The sequence below is a fragment of the Bufo gargarizans genome, chromosome 2 (assembly GCF_014858855.1).
Source record: "Bufo gargarizans isolate SCDJY-AF-19 chromosome 2, ASM1485885v1, whole genome shotgun sequence".
NCBI classification, from domain to species: domain Eukaryota; kingdom Metazoa; phylum Chordata; class Amphibia; order Anura; family Bufonidae; genus Bufo; species Bufo gargarizans.
The window spans coordinates 485,520,875-485,540,752 of NC_058081.1; positions in this window are offsets into that span (position 1 = coordinate 485,520,875).

The window sequence follows — 19,878 nt, forward strand, 5'->3', positions numbered from 1 at the left end:
ACATCATTTCCGCTGAGGGGTTCTCCATGGATCCTGAGAAGGTTTCGGCTGTCTTACAGTGGCCCCAGCCCAGTGGTCTCCGTGCCCTGCAGCGCCTTTTGGGCTTCGCCAATTATTATCGGAAGTTCATCAGGGACTTTTCTATTCTAGCCAAGCCTCTCACGGATCTGACCAGGAAGGGCAGTAATTTCCAGGTCTGGCCGCTCGAGGCCATCCGAGCTTTTGAGGCTCTAAAGTCCGCCTTTGTGTCGGCTCCGATTCTGTCGCATCCCAACCCTGGGTTGCCCTTTGTCCTAGAGGTGGACGCGTCTGAGACGGGAGTAGGCGCCCTTCTGTCTCAGCGTAGAACACCAGAGGGTCCTCTGCTTCCTTGTGGGTTTTACTCCCGGAAACTGTCTTCCGCGGAGTGCAACTATCAGATTGGTGACAGGGAGTTATTGGCCATCGTGCAGGCCCTTAAAGAATGGAGGCACTTGCTCGAGGGTTCGGTGGTTCCGGTTCTCATCCTGACGGACCACAAGAATCTGACCTACCTTTCTGAGGCCAAGAGATTGACACCACGTCAGGCCAGATGGGCTCTGTTCTTGTCACGTTTTAATTACGTGGTCTCCTACCTACCCGGTTCCAAGAACATCAGAGCGGATGCCTTATCACGGCAGTACTCCGAGCTGTCCGGGGAGGAGTCGATTCCGACTTCGGTCATACCTCCGAATCAGATCCTGGCCGCCATTCGCACCAGCCTGACCTCTCCCCTGGGTGAGCAGATTTTGGCGGCTCAATCTGGTGCTCCCTCTGGGAGACCCAACGGCAGGTGTTTTGTGCCTGAGGAGTTGCGCACTCAGTTGTTGCGAACCTACCATAACTCCAAGGCCGCGGGGCATCCTGGAAAGAATCAGCTGTCCTGGGCTGTTTCACGTCTGTTCTGGTGGCCTTCTCTACGTTCCGACATCGCCGCATATGTAGCGGCATGCTCCGTTTGTGCCCAGAGTAAGTCCCCTCGGCACCTTCCGTTGGGCCTTTTGCAACCCATAGCCACCGGGGAGCGCCCATGGTCACACCTGGGGATGGATTTCATTGTGGACCTCCCTGCATCCCGAGGCCATACGGTCATTCTCATGATTGTGGATCGGTTTTCCAAAATGTGCCACTGTGTTCCTCTCAAGAAGTTACCCTCTGCACAAGAGTTGGCCACGATTTTCGCCAGGGAGGTCTTCCGGTTGCACGGTTTGCCCAAGAAGATTGTGTCGGATCGGGGGAGTCAGTTTGTGTCCAGGTTCTGGCGCGCCTTTTGCTCCCAGTTGGGGATTCATCTCTCTTTCTCCTCGGCCTACCACCCTCAGTCCAATGGGGCCGCAGAACGATCCAATCAGGCCTTGGAGCAATTCCTTCGTTGCTATGTCTCCGATCACCAAGACAATTGGGTTGACCTCCTGCCTTGGGCTGAGTTTGCCAGGAACACGGCGGTGAACTCTTCCTCTGGGACGTCTCCCTTCATGGCCAATTATGGGTTCCAACCTGCCGTGTTATCGGAGGTATTCTCTCCCCAGGATATTCCGGCTGTGGAGGATCACCTTTCCATCCTACGTGCTTCTTGGGTACAGATCCAGAGGTCCCTTGAGGTCTCTGCGCAGCGCCAGAGACTCCAGGCTGATCGCAGACAAGCGCCGCTCCTTCCTACCAGGTCGGAGACCGTGTATGGTTGTCCACCCGCAACCTCAACCTTCGAGTGCCCACTCCCAAGCTGGCGCCTCGCTTTGTTGGTCCCTTCCGAGTGCTTCGCAGGGTAAACCCGGTAGCCTATGCCCTTGCGCTTCCTCCTGGCATGCGGATCTCCAACGTGTTTCATGTCTCCCTGTTGAAGCCATTGGTGTGTAATCGTTTCACTTCCTCGGTTCCTCGGCCCCGTCCGGTCCAAGTGGGCAATCGTGAGGAATATGAGGTAAGCAATATCCTGGACTCACGCCTGGTCCGCGGTCGGTTGCAGTTTTTGGTCCATTGGCGTGGTTATGGTCCAGAGGAGCGTTCCTGGGTTCCCTCCGCAGATGTCCATGCTCCTGCTTTGCTCCGAGCCTTCCACGCACGCTTCCCTCAGAAACCGTTCCTTACTCCGCGGAGGAGGGGCCCTTGAGGGGGAGGTACTGTCATGGTCTTACCTTCTTACTGTTCTCCTTCGTTTGACATGTGCTGGCGGCCATCTTGGTTTCTGGGTTTCTTGTAGCCTCCCACCTTGCGGCTTCTCCTTCCCTCTGGGAGGAGCTGGATGCCTAGCTCATATATATAGGAGGTCTGTGGCTTCAGTTCCTTGCTTGGTCCTCCTGTGTTCACATGCTTCTAAGACTGCTGCTGCTTCTGGTTCCTGATCCTGGCCTCGTCTGACTACCCCGTTGGTTCCTGATCCTGGCTTCGTCTGACTACCCTGCTGGTTCCTGATCCAGGCTTCGTCTGACTACCCTTCTGGTTCCTGACCTCTGTCTACGCAAGACCCTGCTTCGGTTTAGCCATCCGTTTGGACTTTTGCTTACAGCTTGATTTTCAATAAAGCCTTCTTATTTCCACTTATCTCTTGTTGTACGTCTGGTTCATGGTTCCATGACACCTTCAAAGTGGCCTCCCCTTTAACAGTGACCTCCACAGTGCCTGCCCCTTTAACAGTGACCTCCACAGTACCCACTCCTTTAACAGTGACCTCCACAAGGCCTGCCCCTTTAACAGTGACCTCCACACTGCCTGCCCCTTTAACAGTGACCTCCACGTGACCTCCACAGTGCCCACCCCTTTAACAGTGACCTCCACAGTTCCCACCCCTTTAACAGTGACCTCCACAGTACCCACCCCTTTAACAGTGACCTCCACAATGCCTGCCCCTTTAACAGTTACCTCCATAGTGCCCGCCCCCTTTAACCACCTCCCGACTGCCTAACGCAGGGATGCGTCCTGCGGGCGGTCGGGTTGTTTCTCGTTGACGCGGGATGACGCGCCAAGCCGGCCCACACATGCGCAGTGCGGGCCAGGAAAAGTCGCAGCAGAAGTTCGTCACCAGCCTGCCAGCCAATGATCTGCGCTGGCAGGTTGGTGACTTTTAAAAAATCTAATCACAAGGCATATAACACATTATATTTATAAATATAATGTGTTAAATGGCTTTTGTGCTCTCTGCTGGTTCCTTTTCGTCGGTTGGTCCCAGCAGAGAGCACAGATCACTGTAAGTACACCAAACACAACACATTTAGCCCCAGATAACCCCCCCATCACCCCAATTAACCCCTTGATCACCCTTGTCAATCACTAGTGAAAGGGAAAAAAGTGATCAGTGTAAACTGTCACATTTTTTTTTTCACCAGTATTGACTACCCTTTGGTAGGTAGTTAGCGTCAGTTAGTGCCCAGCCCACCGCACCGCAGTCACTGATTCGCTGATTAGCGTATCGCTAATCAGCATTGGTACTTTTATAGTATCTGGAAGTGATCAGAACTGATCACAGTCAGATCTATAATAGTATTAGTGTCACCTTAGCTCGCCCTCCACCCAAAACACAGTGTTTGTCCGATCAGGCCTGATCGGTCGCCCACACGTGCGTTCACCCACGCCCGCCCCGCCGCAGTGACAAAAATGTTATTTATTTTTTTATCACTGCACAATCACTACACAAGCGCTGCAGCGATAAAAAAAATCAGTTTTGATATTTTTTATCAATCGCAGCGGCTTCCTGTACTTTGCTAGCCTCCTATTTGTAAGACAGTCTTGCTTTTTTTCTTGGGTAGTCTCAGGGAATACCCCCTAAATTTAGTTGACCAAATGGCAAGTAAGGGGTATTCTTCTGAAGAGGCCTACAGGCTTCTGACCCAGTCGGATGAGGAATGGGAACCCTCATCTGATGAATCTAGCGGGTCAAAATACGAATCTGTAGAAAGCAGTGGCAGTTTGACCCAAAGTTCGGAAGATGAGGTTGAGGTCCCTGATACCACAAGTCGTACCCGGCCTCGTGTTGCTAGACCACAGGTTGCGCAGGATCCGCTTCAAGGGCAGCAGAGTGGGGCTGGCGCTGTCGGATTACGTGGTGAGGCATACACCAGCAGCGCAGCCCATCATGGACCTAGTATCAGCACTACCGTAGAACATGGTGAAGTGGCGAGCACCAGAAGGGCAGTTGAAGCTGGTACGGTGGCACGTGCAGTAGTTCCCCCATCGCAGCCACCGCACAGACAGGCACGTAGAGCCCCTAGAGTCCCTGAGGTGCTGGCAAACCCTGATTGGCAGCCCCCATCTTCAGCCGCACCAGTAGTTCCCCCTTTCACCACCCAGTCTGGAGTTCGGGTTGAGACAGCTCAGATCGGATCGGCACTGGGTTTTTTTTAGCTGTTCTTTACTGCGGAGCTCTTTGACTTAGTCGTGGCAGAAACAAACCGGTATGCCACTCAATTTATAGCCGCCAACCCGGGAAGCTTTTATGCCCAGTCTTTCCGAATTTAAAACTTTTCTGGGCCTTCTCCTCAACATGGGCCTGACAAAAAAAGCATGAATTGCGGTCATATTGGTCCATGAACCCAATTCATCACATGCCCATGTTCTCTGCTGCCATGTCCAGGACACGATTTGAGACCATCCTGTGTTTCCTGCACTTTAGAGACAACAGCACCTCTCCCTACCACCCAGCTTTTGATCGGCTCCACAAAATTCGGCCCCTCATAGACCACTTTAACACCAAATTTGCAGATTTGTATACCCCTGAGCAAAACATCTGTATAGACGAGTCCCTGATACATTTTACCGGGCGCCTTGGCTTCAAACAATACATCCCGTCCGGTATGGGGTCAAATTGTATAAGCTCTGTGAAAGGGCCACAGGCTATTTACTCAAATTTCGTGTCTATGAGGGTAAAAATTAGACCCTGGAGCCGGTCAGTTGCCCTGACTACCTGGGGAGCAGTGGGAAGACAGTCTGGGACTTGGTGTCACCCTTATTTGGCAAGGGGTACCATCTTTATGTGGACAATTTCTACACAAGTGTACCCCAGGCATTTGTTTCTAGAACAGATTGGCTGCTGTGGCACCGTGCGACCTAGTCGCGCGGGCTTCCCCCAACGGCTCGTTACCACTCGTCTTGCAAGGAGGGAGAGGGCTGCCTTGTGTAACGAAGAACTGCTTGCGGTGAAATGGAGAGACAAGCGTGACATTTATATGCTCTCCTCCATTCACGCAGACACGACAATCTAAATTGAAAGAGCAACTGGAGTCATTGAAAAGCCCCTCTGTGTACACGACTATAATTTGCTCATGGGAGGGGTGGACTTCAATGACCAGATGTTGGCTCCTTATTTACTCTCCCGCAGGACCAGACGCTGGTATAAGAAGGTGTCTGTATACCTAATTCAATTGGCGATGTACAATAGTTTTGTACAATAGTCTTAGTATAGGGATTGCGTGACACAGGACAGGCACACAGGGGTCTTAGGGCCCTTTCACACAGAGCTGCTGCAAACCTCTCCTTTCACCTGGGACAAAGTGCATAATGTACTTCGCCACATCTCTGGGCAATTTGCGCTTTGCACATTGTCCCATGGGGAAGGAGAGGTTTGTCCTATAAGGTAAAAATAAAAATAAAAAATCACAAGTAGGCAAAAAAGTTAATGTTCCAAAAGTTAAATAAAGTTTAAAAAAGTTCATGTTCTGTTTCAAATGTTATATGAAGTTAATGTTAATAAATTTATTGTGTTGCGGCCTGTTTTTAGTTTTGTTTTTTTACATTCTAGGTGGACCAACCGATCAACCAGCTGCAGCACTGATGTGCATTCTGACAGAAGCATTGCGCTGCTGTCAGATTACACAAAAGTCGGTGTATGCAGCGCTGCAAGACAAGATTTTTCCTCTGCAGTAAAAAAAGATACGTTTTCCGAGGCTTATGAGCTGAGGGGGCGGTGGTGTTCATATGCTTTGGCAAACACTTTGTATATAAAACAAAAATAATAAATTCCGGCAATGATTTATTCATCCACATCGATTGATGTGAATGGAGAAATCGGGTTTGCCAGGGCATACGGGCTGGGTTTGGATGTTGGGCGGAGCTCCTATGTCCTGGCAGATGCCTTTCACCTCCTTTTTTTTTTTTTGCACATTTTGGGCAGAGATTTTTTCATCCACATTGATCGATGCGAATGAAGAAATCTGTGCCGTTCATTTTTTCTTTCAGCCCAGAGGCTGAACGGAAAAAAGAAATCTCATTACCCGTATGCTCAATATAAGGAGAATAGCAGAAACTCCAGTACAAACACCCCACAAATGACCCCATTTTGGAAAGAAGACATCCCAAGGTATTTGCTGAGGGGCATATTGAGTTCATGAAAGATTTAACTTTTTGTCCCAAGTTAGCGGAAAGGGAGACTTTGTGAGAAAAAAATAAATAAATCAATTTCAGCTACCTTGTGCAAAAAAATAAAAAATCTTCTATGAACTCGCCATGCCCCTCATTGAATACCTTGGGGTGTCTTCTTTCCAAAATGGGGTCACATGTGGGGTATTTATACTGCCCTGGCATTTTAGGGGCCCTAAAGCGTGAGAAGAAGTCTGGAATCCAAATGTCTAAAAATGCCCTCCTAAAAGGTACTCATTGGAATTTGGGCCCCTTTGCGCACCTAGGCTGCAAGAAAAGTGTCACACATGTGGTATCGCCGTACTCAGGAGAAGTAGGGCAATGTGTTTTGGAGTGTCTTTTTACATATACCCATGCTGGGTGAGAGAAATATCTCTGTAAAATGACAACTTTGTATAAAAAAAAAAATGGGAAAAGTTGTCTTTTACAGAGATATTTATCTCACCCAGCATGGGTATATGTAAAAATACACCCCAAAACACATTGCCCTACTTCTTCTGAGTACGGCGATACCACATGTGTGACACTTTTTTGTAGCCTAGTCGTGCAAATGGGTCCAAATTCCAATGAGTAACTTTACAATTTCACAGGGCATTTTTTACGCATTTGGATTCCAAACTACTTCTCACGCTATAGGTCCCCTAAAATGCCAGGGCAGTATAAATACCCCACAAGTAACCCCATTTTGGAAAGAAGACACCCCAAGGTATTCTGTGAGGGGTATGATGAGTTCATGTAAAATTGTATTTTTTGTCACAAGTTAGTGGAATATGAGAATTTGTAAGGAAAAAATAAAAATCATTTTCCGCTAACTTGTGCCAAAAAAAAAATATTCTAGGAACTCGCCATGCCTCTCACGGAATACCTTGGGGTGTCTTCTTTCCAAAATGGGGTCACTTGTGGGGTATTTATACTGCCCTAGAATTTTAGGGGGCCTAAAGCGTGAGACATAGTTTGGAATCCAAATGCGTAAAAAATGCCCTGTGAAATCCTAAAGATACTCATTGGAATTTTGGCCCCTTTGTGCACCTAGGCTGCAAAAAAGTGTCACACATGTGGTATCGCCGTACTCAGGAGAAGTAGGGCAATGTGTTTTGGGGTATATTTTTACATATACCCATGCTGAGTGAGAGAAATATCTCAGTAAAATGACAACTTTGTATAAAAAAATGGGAAAGTTGTCTTTTAGAGAGATATTTCTCTCACCCAGCATGGGTATATGTAAAAATACACCCCAAAGCACATTGCCCTACTTCTTCTGAGTACGGCGATACCACATGTGTGAACTTTTTTACAGCCTAGGTGCGCAAAGGGGCCCAAATTCCAATGAGTACTTTTAGGATTTCACAGTGCATTTTTACGCATTTGGATTCCAAACTACTCCTCACACTTTAGGGCCCCTAAAATGTGACCCCATTTTGAAAAGAAGACACCCCAAGGTATTTTGTGAGGGGTATGGTGAGTTCATGTAAAATTACATTTTTTCTCACAAGTTAGTGGAATATGAGACTTTGTAAGAATAAAATAAATAATCAATTTCTGCTAACTTGTGACAAAAAATAAAAACTTCCATGAACTCATTATGCCCATCAGCGAATACCTTAGGGTGTCTACTTTCCGAAATTGGGTCATTTGTGGGGTTTTTGTACTGTCTGGGCATTGTAGAACCTCAGGAAACATGACAGGTGCTGAGAGTCAAAGTGCGTAAATTGATTTTTTTTGCACCATAGTTTGTACATAGTTTGTAAACGCTATAACTGTTACCCAAACCAATAAATATACACTTATTGCATTTTTTTTTATCAAATACATGTAGAACAATAAATTCTGAGAAAAATTTATATAGAAATGTAGTTAACAAAAAAAAAATTACAACAGAAAGTGAAAAATGTCATTTTTAAAAAAAAATTCAGTCCATTTCGATTAATATAAAAAAAAGTAAAAATGTCAGCAGCAATGAAATACCACCAAATGAAAGCTCTATTAGTGAGAAGAAAAGGAGGCAAAATTAATTTGGGTGGTAAGTTGTATGACCGAGCAATAAACCGTGAAAGTAGTGTAGTGCAGAATTGTAAAAAGTGATCTGGTCATTAAGGGGGTTTAAGCTAGGGGAGCTGAGGTGATTAACAGTGACCTCCACAGTGCCTGCCTATTTAACAGTGATCTCCATGGTGCCGGTTTCTTTAACAGTGATCTAAACAGTGGCCGCCCCTATAACAGTGTCCTACACAGTACCCAGCCCCTTTAACAGTGACTTCCTCAGTGCCTGCCCCTTTAACAGTGACCTCCACAATTTCCGCCCCCTTAACAGTGACCTCCACAGTGCCCGTCTCTTTAACAGTGACCTTCATAGTGACTGCCCCTTTAACTGTAACCGCCCCTTTAAAGGGTTTCTACCACTTGCTTTGCACCTATTTCATTTTCAGACACTAGCGATCCGCTAGTGTCTGATGTACAATACAAGCTAAGTATTATCTTATTCTGTTCGGCCATTTTGTTTAAAAAAGCACTTTTATATTTATGCAAATGAGCCTCTAGGTGCTATGTGGGTGTCTTTTTCAGGGAGCGGTCAGACATTTCCACTGCGCCTGCGCCGAATGCAGAGACGGACGGCGCAGGCGCGAGATTTCAGACGCCAGAAGCAGGGGGAGGATCGAATTCACTAGGAGATGGGCGTGCTGGAGCGAGGAGCTGGGCGGCAGTTTCTGAAGGTAGACGGAGCCTCTAGGTGCTGAAAAGACACCCACATAGCACCTAGAGGCTCATTAGCATAAATATAAAAGTGCTTTTTTAAACAAAACGGCCGAACAGAATAAGATAATACTTAGCTTGTATTGTACATCAGACACTAGCGGATCGCTAGTGTCTGAAAACGAAATGGGTGCAAAGCGGTAGAAACCATTTAACTGTGACCGCCCCTTTAACTGTGACCTATTGGCTGATAAGGGACATGTGACCGCGTTTAAAATCTATTTATGGCTGTGTTGTTATGAAATCCTCAATAATTTTAATATGAACTTACAGTTGCAAGAAAAAGTATGTGAACCCTTTGGAATTATATGGATTTCTGCACAAATTGGTCATAAAATGTGATCTGAGTCACAACAATAGACAATCACAGTCTGCTTAAACTAATAACACACAAAGAATTAAATGTTACCATGTTTTTATTGAACACACCATGTAAACATTCACAGTGCAGGTGGAAAAAGTATGTGAACCCCTCGACTAATGACATCTACAAGAGCTAATTGGAGTGAGGTGTCAGCCAACTGGAGTCCAATCAAAGAGATGAGATTGGAGGTGTTGGTTACAGCTGCTCTGCCCTATAAAAAACACACACACCAGTTCTGGGTTTGCTTTTCACAAGAAGCATTGCCTGATGTGAATGATGCCTTGCACAAAAGAGCTCTCAGAAGACCTACGATTAAGAATTGTTGACTTGCATAAAGCTGGAAAGGGTTATAAAAGTATCTCCAAAAGTGCATCAGTCCACGGTAAGACAAGAGGAGTCTATAAATGGAGAAAGTTCTACATTACTGCTACTCTCCCTAGGAGTGGCCATCCTATAAAGATGACTGCACAAGCACAACGCATACTGCTCAATGGGGTGAAGAAGAATCCTAGAGTGTCAGCTAAAGACTTACAAAAGTCTCTGGCATATGCTAACATCCCTGTTAGTGAATCTACAATACGTAAAACACTAAGAAAGAATGGATTTCATGGAAGGATACCACAGAAGAAGCCACTGCTGTCCAAAAAAAACATTGCTGCATGTTTACAGTTTGCACAAGGGCACCTGGATGTTCCACAGCAATACTGGCAAAATATTCTGTGGACAGATGAAACCAAAGTTGAGTTGTTTGGAAGAAACACACAACACTATGTGTAGAGAAAAAGAGGCACAGCACAGAAACATCACAACCTCATCCCAACTGTGAAGTATGGTGGTGGGGGCATCATGGTTTGGGGCTGTTTTGCTGCATCAGGGCCTGGACGAAATGCTATGATCGAAGGAAAAATGAATTCCCAAGTTTATATAGACAATTTGCAGGAGAACTTAAGGCCATCTGTCCACCAGCTGAAGCTCAACAGAAGATGGGTGTTGCAATAGGACAATGACCCAAAGCATAGAAGTAAATCAACAACAGAATGGCTTAAACAGAAGAAAACACGCCTTCTGGAGTGGCCTAGTCAGAGTCCTGACCTCAACACGATTGAGATGCTGTGGCATGACCTCAAGAAAGCGATGCACAGACATCCCAAAAATATTGCTGAACTGAAACAGTTCTGTAATGAGGAATGGTCAAGAATTACTCCTGACCATTGTGCACGTCTGATCTGCAACTACAGGAAACATTTGATTGAAGTTATTGCTGCCAAAGGAGGTTCAACCAGTTATTAAATCCAAGGGTTCACATACTTTTTAAACCTGCACTGTGAATGTTTACATGGTGTGTTCAATAAAAACAAAGGTAACATTTAATTATTTGTGTGTTATTAGTTTAAGCAGACTGTGATTGTCTATTGTTGTGACTTAGATAAAGATCAGATCACATTTTATGACCAATTTGTGCAGAAATCCATATCATTCCAAAGGGTTCACATACTTTTTCTTGCAACTGTATATTGACTGACACACCTCATATGACTGAATATTTAAGGACCTGCAAACTGCTAAAACCTTTGATCAGTTGTTATGGTCGCGTATAAAAAACGTTTAGACAGACAGCCAGACAGAAACTCATTTTTATAATATAAGAGACTAGCAGAAGGACCCGGCTTCGCATGGGTATATTTCATCTATTTCATTTCATGTTTCCGTGTGTCGTAAAAAGATATCAACAGTTTCCCCCATTACAAGTACCCGCCCCTTTAACAATGACCTCCACAGTGCATGCCCCTTTAACAGGGATCTGCACAGTGCCCGCCCCTTTAACAGTGACCTACACAGTGGATACACCTTTAACATTGACCTCCACAGTGGTTGCCCCTTTAACATTGACCTCCACAGTGCCCGCCCCTTTAACAGTGACCACATCTCTAACAGTGACCTCCACAGTGCCTGCCCCTTTAACAGTGACCTCCACAGTGCCCACCTCTTTAACAGTGACTTCCACAGTGCCCGCCCCTTTAACAGTTACCTCCACAGTGCTCGCCCCTGTAGTAATGACCACCCGTTTAACAGTGACCTTAATAGTGGCTGCCCCTTTAACAGTGATCTCTACAGTACCCGCCCCTTTAACAGTTTTTTTGACAGTGCCTGCCCCTTTACCAGTGACCTCTGCAGTGACTGCCCCTTTAACAGTGACCTCCACAGTGCCCGCCCTTTTAACAGTAAACTCCACAGCACCTGTCCCTTTAATAGTAAACGCCCCTTTAACAGTGATCTCCACAGTGCCCATGCCTATAACAGTGACCTCCCCACTACCTGCCCCTTTAACAGTGGGCTCCACAGTGCCCGTCCTTTTAATAGTGACCTCCACAGTGCCCGCCCCTTTAACAGTGACCTCCACAGTGCCCACCCCTTAAACATTAACCACCTTTTTAACAGTGCCCTCCACAGTGCCTGCCCCTTTAACATTGATCACCCCTTTAACGGTGACCTTCATAGGGCTGCCCCTTTAACAGTGACCTTCCACAGTGCCCACCCCTTTAACAGTCACTTCCACAGTGCCCGCCCCTTTAACAGTGACCTCCACAGTTCCCGCCCCTTTAACATTGACCATCCCTTTAACAGTGACCTTCATAGTGGCTGCCCCTTTAACAGTTACCTTCCACAGTGCCCGCCCTTTTAACAGTGACTTCCACAGTGCCCGCCCCTTTAACAGTGGCCTCCACAGTGCCCGCCCTTTAACATTGACCACCCCTTTAACAGTGACCTTCATAGTGGCCGCCCCTTTAACAGTGACCTCCACAGTACCCGCCTCTTTAAAAGTGACTTCCACAGTGTCCACCCCTTTAACAGTGACCTCCGCAGTGCCTGCTCCGTTAACAGTGACTTCCACAGTGCCTGGCCCTTTACCAGTACCTGTGTGCCAAATTTGGTGAAGATTGGTCCAGTCGTTTGGTCGCGCATAAAGAACGGCCAGACAGACATCTAGACAGACAGACAGAAAGGCATTTTTTTATATATAACATATATATTGTAAGAAGGTACCTGAAATAATCGTGTATAGAAGGTATGCTTCACCGAGATTTCTGACTTTGGTGAAGTTATTGCAGTATTTTATTCAGCAGCAGCTATGACACCTTGAGAGTTAGCATGGCTGTCATAGCTAATTCGGTACAGCTCTTACTGGGAGTAGTCAAAGTGCTGGGTGGGTGACTACTCCCCATGTTCCAGGCCGGGTTTTCCCAGGCATAAAAACCAGCCAGCACTGCCCATTCCTTCCCTACACTTTAACATGCACTTATTTTGTAATGCTATACTTGAGTATTGCATTTGTTACAACTTTCGTGTTTAATGAGACCTTTCTTATGGCAATCCATCAGTATGTGTTCAACCATAGTGTTAACATACTCTTATTTCTGTCTATTGCTCTTTTTACGTCTACCTTTGTTAGATATAAAAACATGCTGTACCATCTGTATTTTATGTTTGTCCTCAATAAAAAAGAAGAAAAAAATGAATCTCAAAATAAACCAGAGAACTTTGGTGTGTGTATTATCAAATTTTTATTACAGTCCTTGAAAAATGATAACATATATTGTAACTGTGTCCTTAATATAACAAAAAGCGGTCTGTTGGAAAATGTCCTCGCCCATACTTGTTATCACTGCCGCAGACCTGCTTTATTTAGCTTGGATCTGTCTCCACGTTTAATAGTGTGTTTACCTTATATAAAGATTATGCATGTGTGTGCTTTCCAGTTTTTCAGAATTTTCTGTTGTTCTAAGCTGTGTTAATATTTTGAGACAAAAGTTTCCAGTGCACATTACATACAGACTTTTGAATTCTTTGGAAAATAAAGTTCATTTTGACCTCGTACGGTACATAATCAATGTACCAATGTTTTTTGTTGAAGACCTTTGGCTTGCAGCCAACGTGAAAGACTATACTTAGGCCGATTCAGCTAAAAGGGTTAAAAATTATATTCTGTTCTGATTCTGGGAAACCATCATCATAGCCCCCTACACACAGCTTGACAAACTATCTAACCCCATGGGAGCTATAGAGGCGCAATATTTGTTGTCACCTACGTTTACCATAAATCAATATGGAATGCAAACTTTAATATTGTAAAGGACAGGTCTAACTTCACAACTGTTTTTTTCATCCTCTGAAAGCACCTTAATTCATAAATGAAGCCACTTTGCAAAAATTCTTTACTACAAATCTTGTTTTTTGTCTGCAGCCTCTATGGAGGCCTACTGTCATAGTGCCATGCATCTGTCCTCTACTTCTCGCTTAATAAGACGTGGGAGACAGATGAAAGGGAGTATAACTGCCGGATCAGATTACACATGGATTGTTTGTAGTCTGTAACCACGGAGACACCACAAACAACAACATTAGCATGGTTTTTAATTGCTGTTACTTAATTGTTGTTAGTCCAGTTAGTTCAGAGGACAGGTTATGAAAAATATGTAACAGGGTCTGCATTATGCCATTCATAATACTGCTATGTTAGATTACAGAGGGGTCTTTCGACTGCCTCCAGTATCAAGCCATCGGTGTGACTATTACCTCTGCACTACATATAGCCATGTTATTGTATCAAGCTGCCATTAATGTTTATAGAAATGGTCATGAAGTAGTAATATGACATATCATGCTCATGTTGAAGTTCCTTTAATAAGGCAAGTGAGAAATCTTAGACTAGATAAGAGATACAATGTCCAATGAGGAGATCTTCTTTGTTTTTTTTTTATTAAACTTATGGTGACCAAGATTATAATCTAAAAATTGCCAAAGTATGTCCATATCTACAAAGGATGCTCTCTCACAGTATGACCTATAAGCACCAAACCTAAGATTTAAGGATTTAATCAAAAACATTCAGGATGTGACTTTAAAGTAATGTCAGATACAAGCTCATGCCCTTCATTTGACCATCCTGAAAACTGTGATTGAGCCATATCCCCCTGGGAATTGTGCCCATCGATAGGACAAAGCCAAAACAAATATGTAGCATCAAGTTGCCCTATATGAACTAAAAGAAAATCCTGCCCAATGCGACATTCAAAAGACCTAATTTTTATGTAGTCCTGCTCTCTAGTCTGTCCATATTATGGTTAATGTAAATCTTCATGGAGATAGTTGTAAGGTGTGGAGGAGACCCCCTAAATACTGTTACATAGTAATGTAGTAACATAGTTTGTAAGGCTGAAAATAGAAATCTGTCAACCTAGTTCAGCCTGTTATCCTGCAAGTTGATCCACAAGAAAGGGAAAAAACCCTGTGAGGTAGAAGCCAATTTTCATTATTTTAGGGGGAAAAACATTCCTTCCCGACTCCAATCAGGCAATCAGAATAACTCCCTGGATCAACGACCCCTCTCTAGTAGCTATAGCCTGTAATATTATTACACTCCAGAAATACATCCAGGCCCCTCTTGAATTCCTTTATTGTACTCACCATCACCACCTCCTCAGGCAGAGAGTTCCATAGTCTCACTGCTCTTACCGTAAATAATCTTCTTCTACGTTTGTGTACAAAACGTCTTTCCTCTAGACGCAGAGGATGTCCCCTCGTCACAGTCCTGGGAATAAATATATGATGGGAGAGATCAATTTTTTTTTGTAAATTCTACAGTTAAATTTTCTAATGTATTTTGAACAGACCAAAATATCAGTGAAGGGACACAGCCCAATAATTGTATTAGGTGTATTTGCACATATATAAGCAACTGCATCAAATAAAAAGATTGAATAGCATAGATATCTACTTGACATCATGTATTCAGAGTGTGAATAGAAGCATAATACATTAAGAGATAGGTGTGAATCTAAGAAAGGAGAGGAGAGAAGGAAGAGAGGAGGGTGGGATGGGGAGAAAGTAAAAAAAAAAAAACAACAACTAACATCTGGATTCTATGCTGTCAATAATGTTGTGTATTCCTGTGAGTTTTGGAACGCAATCCAATGCTGCCACGTTTAGGGAAATTTGGATACTGTACCTCTTAGAGATGCTGTCAGGTCCTCCATTCTCATGACCGACTGAAGTTTGTTGATCCACATTGCTATTGCGGAAGCAAATTTTTGTTTCCACATACAAGGGATACATGCTCTTGCGGCGTTCACCATATGTCATACCACCGACCTCCTGTATGTTGACATGGGGATCTCGCTATGATGGAGTAGGAAGAATGCAGGTGTTGTGGCAGGCGCAGCACTATGAAGTGCGAATCTCTGACTTTTAGTCTAACCAGACTGTCTATTGCTCTGTAATTCCTCTAGCGCCATTCTATGGAAACAGTAGGTTTAAAGAGCACACCAAATGCTTGAAATAACTTCTTTATTAACTTCAACTTTTCTTCATATTTAAAACTGCTGCTTCCGCAGCAGATAGTCTACGTACATAACACGTATTGAATAAAGTATCACAAAATGGCAGTATGCAGAAGATGGTGGTTCAACTGTTCAATCTTGTCATTCAACATAAATGGTGGATATATTTCTATCTTCAGTATCTGTACTCTGACTTTAAGTTATTTAAGCACTTTATAATCTCTCTAAGAGGTACATCTGAGGTTAACCAATAGTTCACTTGCTCTACTTGGTTTGCAGTTTACTCTATACAATTGCTTATGATCTGGTATGAGCAGTTTGGTGGTACAGGGTCCCTACCAAGTTACATTCTCTCTTTCATACAGTCTCCCGCTATGTTGGCGTTGTGGGAGAAACAGAGGATCGATTTTACATGTTCTTTGGGAGTGTCCCGTGCTAGCCAGCTTTGGCATGAGGCCAATGTGGCAATTGCTTCAGTCGATAGGCGACCTAGTCCCGGTGACAGGTATTCGAGGATGGCTTGTATGTGAGTTTCAGGACTCTGGGTTTGGGGGGATTGTAAGTTGTACAAGGATTGATAATACGATATAAAAGTTTCAGTAATCTTTTGGGACAAAGTTACACGCTGACCTGTATTATCAGTGAGAAAGGGTACATAGGAGTTTACCCTGTTCTTACGCATTGACCCTCTCTAAGGTTCTGCCGGGTTTTTCCCTGGACAGGTACAAGGATCGGACCTGCTCTCATAACTGTGTCAGTTCAGCTCCCAGGTGTCTACCTACTGTAGACTTATGAATGCGTTCCAGGTCATATATTTTAGATATAAGTCCAGATAACACTGCTGTCCTTTCTTTTTTAATCCCAGTTCCTAGCTTGATGAAAGTGCCCCTAATATAGCATTTATGTGCTTCCCACACAGTGAGAGGATCACTGTTTGGAGTGGTGTTAAGTGAGAAATAGTCAGACAAGTCTTTCCGAATCTCCGTTGTGACCTGTAGGTCTTGTAATAGGGAATCATTCAGATGCCAGTGCCATGCTCTGGTAAGGAGGGTTGGGATTGTGAGTGTCATTGATATTAAGGCATGATCAGAAAAGGTAATTGGGTCAATCTGTGTCCTAGTTAGCTGTTCCAGCCTGGTGTAATGCAGTAAAAAAAATAGTCTAATCTGGAGTATGAGTTGTGGGGATTGGAGTAGAATGTATAGTCCCTGTCTGTCGGGTGTAGCAGACAGTTGGTGGTTATGCAGGATTTCCCTTAGTCTGGACTGTGTGTAATGGGGTCGGTATGAGTGACTTTTAGAGGAGTCAGTAGTAGGGTCTAATGTGAGGTTAAAGTGTCTCCCCCCAGTATCAGGATCCCCTCTGCAAATTCATCTAGGGCTGCTAGTGTCTTGTCTAAAAATCTGACCTGCCCTGTGTTTGGGGCATATATTGTGGCTAGAGTGGTCACCGTGCCAGCCAGCCTACCTTTCACAAAGAGATATCTACCCGCTCCATCAGTGCAGATATCAATCAGTTCCCAAGAGACGGAGTTGGAAATGAGGATGGACACTGCCTTGGTCTTAGAGTCTGGGGAGGTAGAGTGGTACACATGAGGAAACCGGACACTGGTAAAAGACTGGATGCCGTCTGAGCGGAAGTAGGTCTCTTGTATAAATGCGGTTTTTGCTCTTTTCTTTCACAAAAGCCCGAGAAGGGAGGACCTCTTTTCTGGAATGTTCAGGCCCTGAACGTTGAGAGAAACTATTAGTACATCTGACATATTATTATCATTATTACTAATAATAATAATAATAAAAAAAATAATAAAAAAGGGGGGGTGAAGGAGGGTAGGGAGAAATACGAGAGTGGGAGGTAAGGTAAGAGGGAGAGGGAAGGGATTAAAGCAATTTGTTTGGATTGTATTGCTCAGTAGTTCATTTGAATGGTATTTGAAATTGCAATATGGAATTTGAATTTGGATTGTGAACTTTGTAGTTTGGTGGAACTGTAAGTAAACACACATATAACTGGTTCAGTATACAGTTCTAATCACTATATTAACAGTAGGAACATTATATAACTGTTTTAAATACCTATTTTGGCCTCTCTGCTTCCATAAAACACAGCTCTTAGTGAAATGAATGTCTGTTCAGCTTCTCTCTCTGGTGAATAATAATTTCTAGCAGCTCCTGCTAGGGAAATTCCCACACAGGCTGTGTGTGAGGCTGGCTGTGATTGGTCTAGACTCCTGCCCAGCAACAACAGTTTAACTCTATGCTTTCTGTTGTTTCTGCTGTCATTAAGCTTACCTTACATTATATAATGAATCTTAAAGGCATATTATCTTTTCTGCTTCTGTGGACACAAAATATAACTATTACATGACATCCAAACATGAAGTCACTGCAAATAACTCTGCTTTTGTCTTTGACGCACAAACATAGGAACTGTATTAAGGTTATTGGCAGGTTTAGCTGTATAAAAATATAAGCTATATTAGCAACCTAGCACAGGTCTTAGCTGGCCAGCTACAGGTGTCTTGGGGAGAGCATGATTAGTGAATTTAGATGCAATGCGCCACACCTCATGCCAAAGCTGGCTAGCACGGGACACTCCCAAAGAACATGTAAAATCGATCCTCTGTTTCTCCCACAACGCCAACATAGCGGGAGACTGTATGAAAGAGAGAATGTAACTTGGTAGGGACCCTGTACCACCTATATAGGACCTTAAAACCGGTTTCCTGTATATTGCTGGCTATAGAGGTCTTATGTGATAATGTGTAAAGACGTTCTTTCTGTTCAATTGAGAAGGTGAGCCCTAGGTCTCTTTCCCAGTTGAGAATATAGGTAAGAGAGGATTGATTGGTCGGAGAGATGAGTAGGCCATACAATCTAAACAGAGCGTATCTGATTACCCCCTTCACATCGTATATTTGTTCAAAGTCTGTTTTGTTTCTTACATATGTGGATGCTGGAGGTAACGATACAAGGAAATGTTGTAGCTGATGTGATTGCCAACTCGATAGATTAACTGGGTCCGAGATGTCATTAAGTGTTTGAGGAGAGAGACAGGTGTTAGACATGGTAAAGTGATGTGCTCTGAACTTACTGGCCTTCACCCACCTTCAGAACTGTCCCTGATCTAATCCCGGAGGGAACATGGGGTTACCCAGAATAGGAAACATTGGCAATTGGTAATTTAAAGATAGCTGATATTGACTTCAATGTCGGGCCTATGGTGGGGTGAATGCGTGCTGCCACGGTATGTGGGACCCTAACCAGGGTGTAGCCGCTTACTGGGGTGGGTGAAAATGATTGCTCTGTCGCTGTCCATTGTTTATTTGGCTGATGTCGACACTAATCAACCACCCTTAGCAGATGCAAGGCTCGGTGATAAGAGATGAAATCCAGTAGTCCCAAGTCTCCGCGGTGTTTGGGTCTGAATAGGATTGAACGGGCTATTTGTGGTGCTTTCCCCGCCCATATAAAGCGTGTTAGAGTAGACATTAATGTATGAAAAAACAATCTGTGAATATGTATGGGCATAGTCTGCAAGAAATACAATATTCTGGGAAGAATATTCATTTTAAAGATGGAAATCCGTCCAAACCACGTGAAGATACCTTCGTTCCAGCGGTCAAGGTCTGCTTTTATAGTCCTCAAAAGGGGAGGATATGTTCACTGAATAGAGATTGGAGAGGTTTGGGGTTAGCTGTATACCTAAGTATTTTAGTGAGGATCTAGACCATTTAAATGGAAAATTGTCTGCTAGTTCCACAGCAAGGCTCGGAGGGAGGGTGATGTTAATGGCCTCTGATTTTTGGAAATTTATCTTAAAATTAGATAGCAGTGAATACATTTTGAATTCTTTCAAAAGATTCAGTAAAGATATACGGGGGCGTGTGAAGAATGTCGTCCGCATAGGCGGCTATCTTGTGTGAGATTCCCTGAACCTAGACTCCAGTTATGTCGTGGTTGGTTCTTATGTGACCTAATAGTGGTTCCAGACAAAGGATGAAGATCAGGGGGAAAGGGCGCACCCCTGTCTCGTACCATTGCGTATCAAAAATGGCGC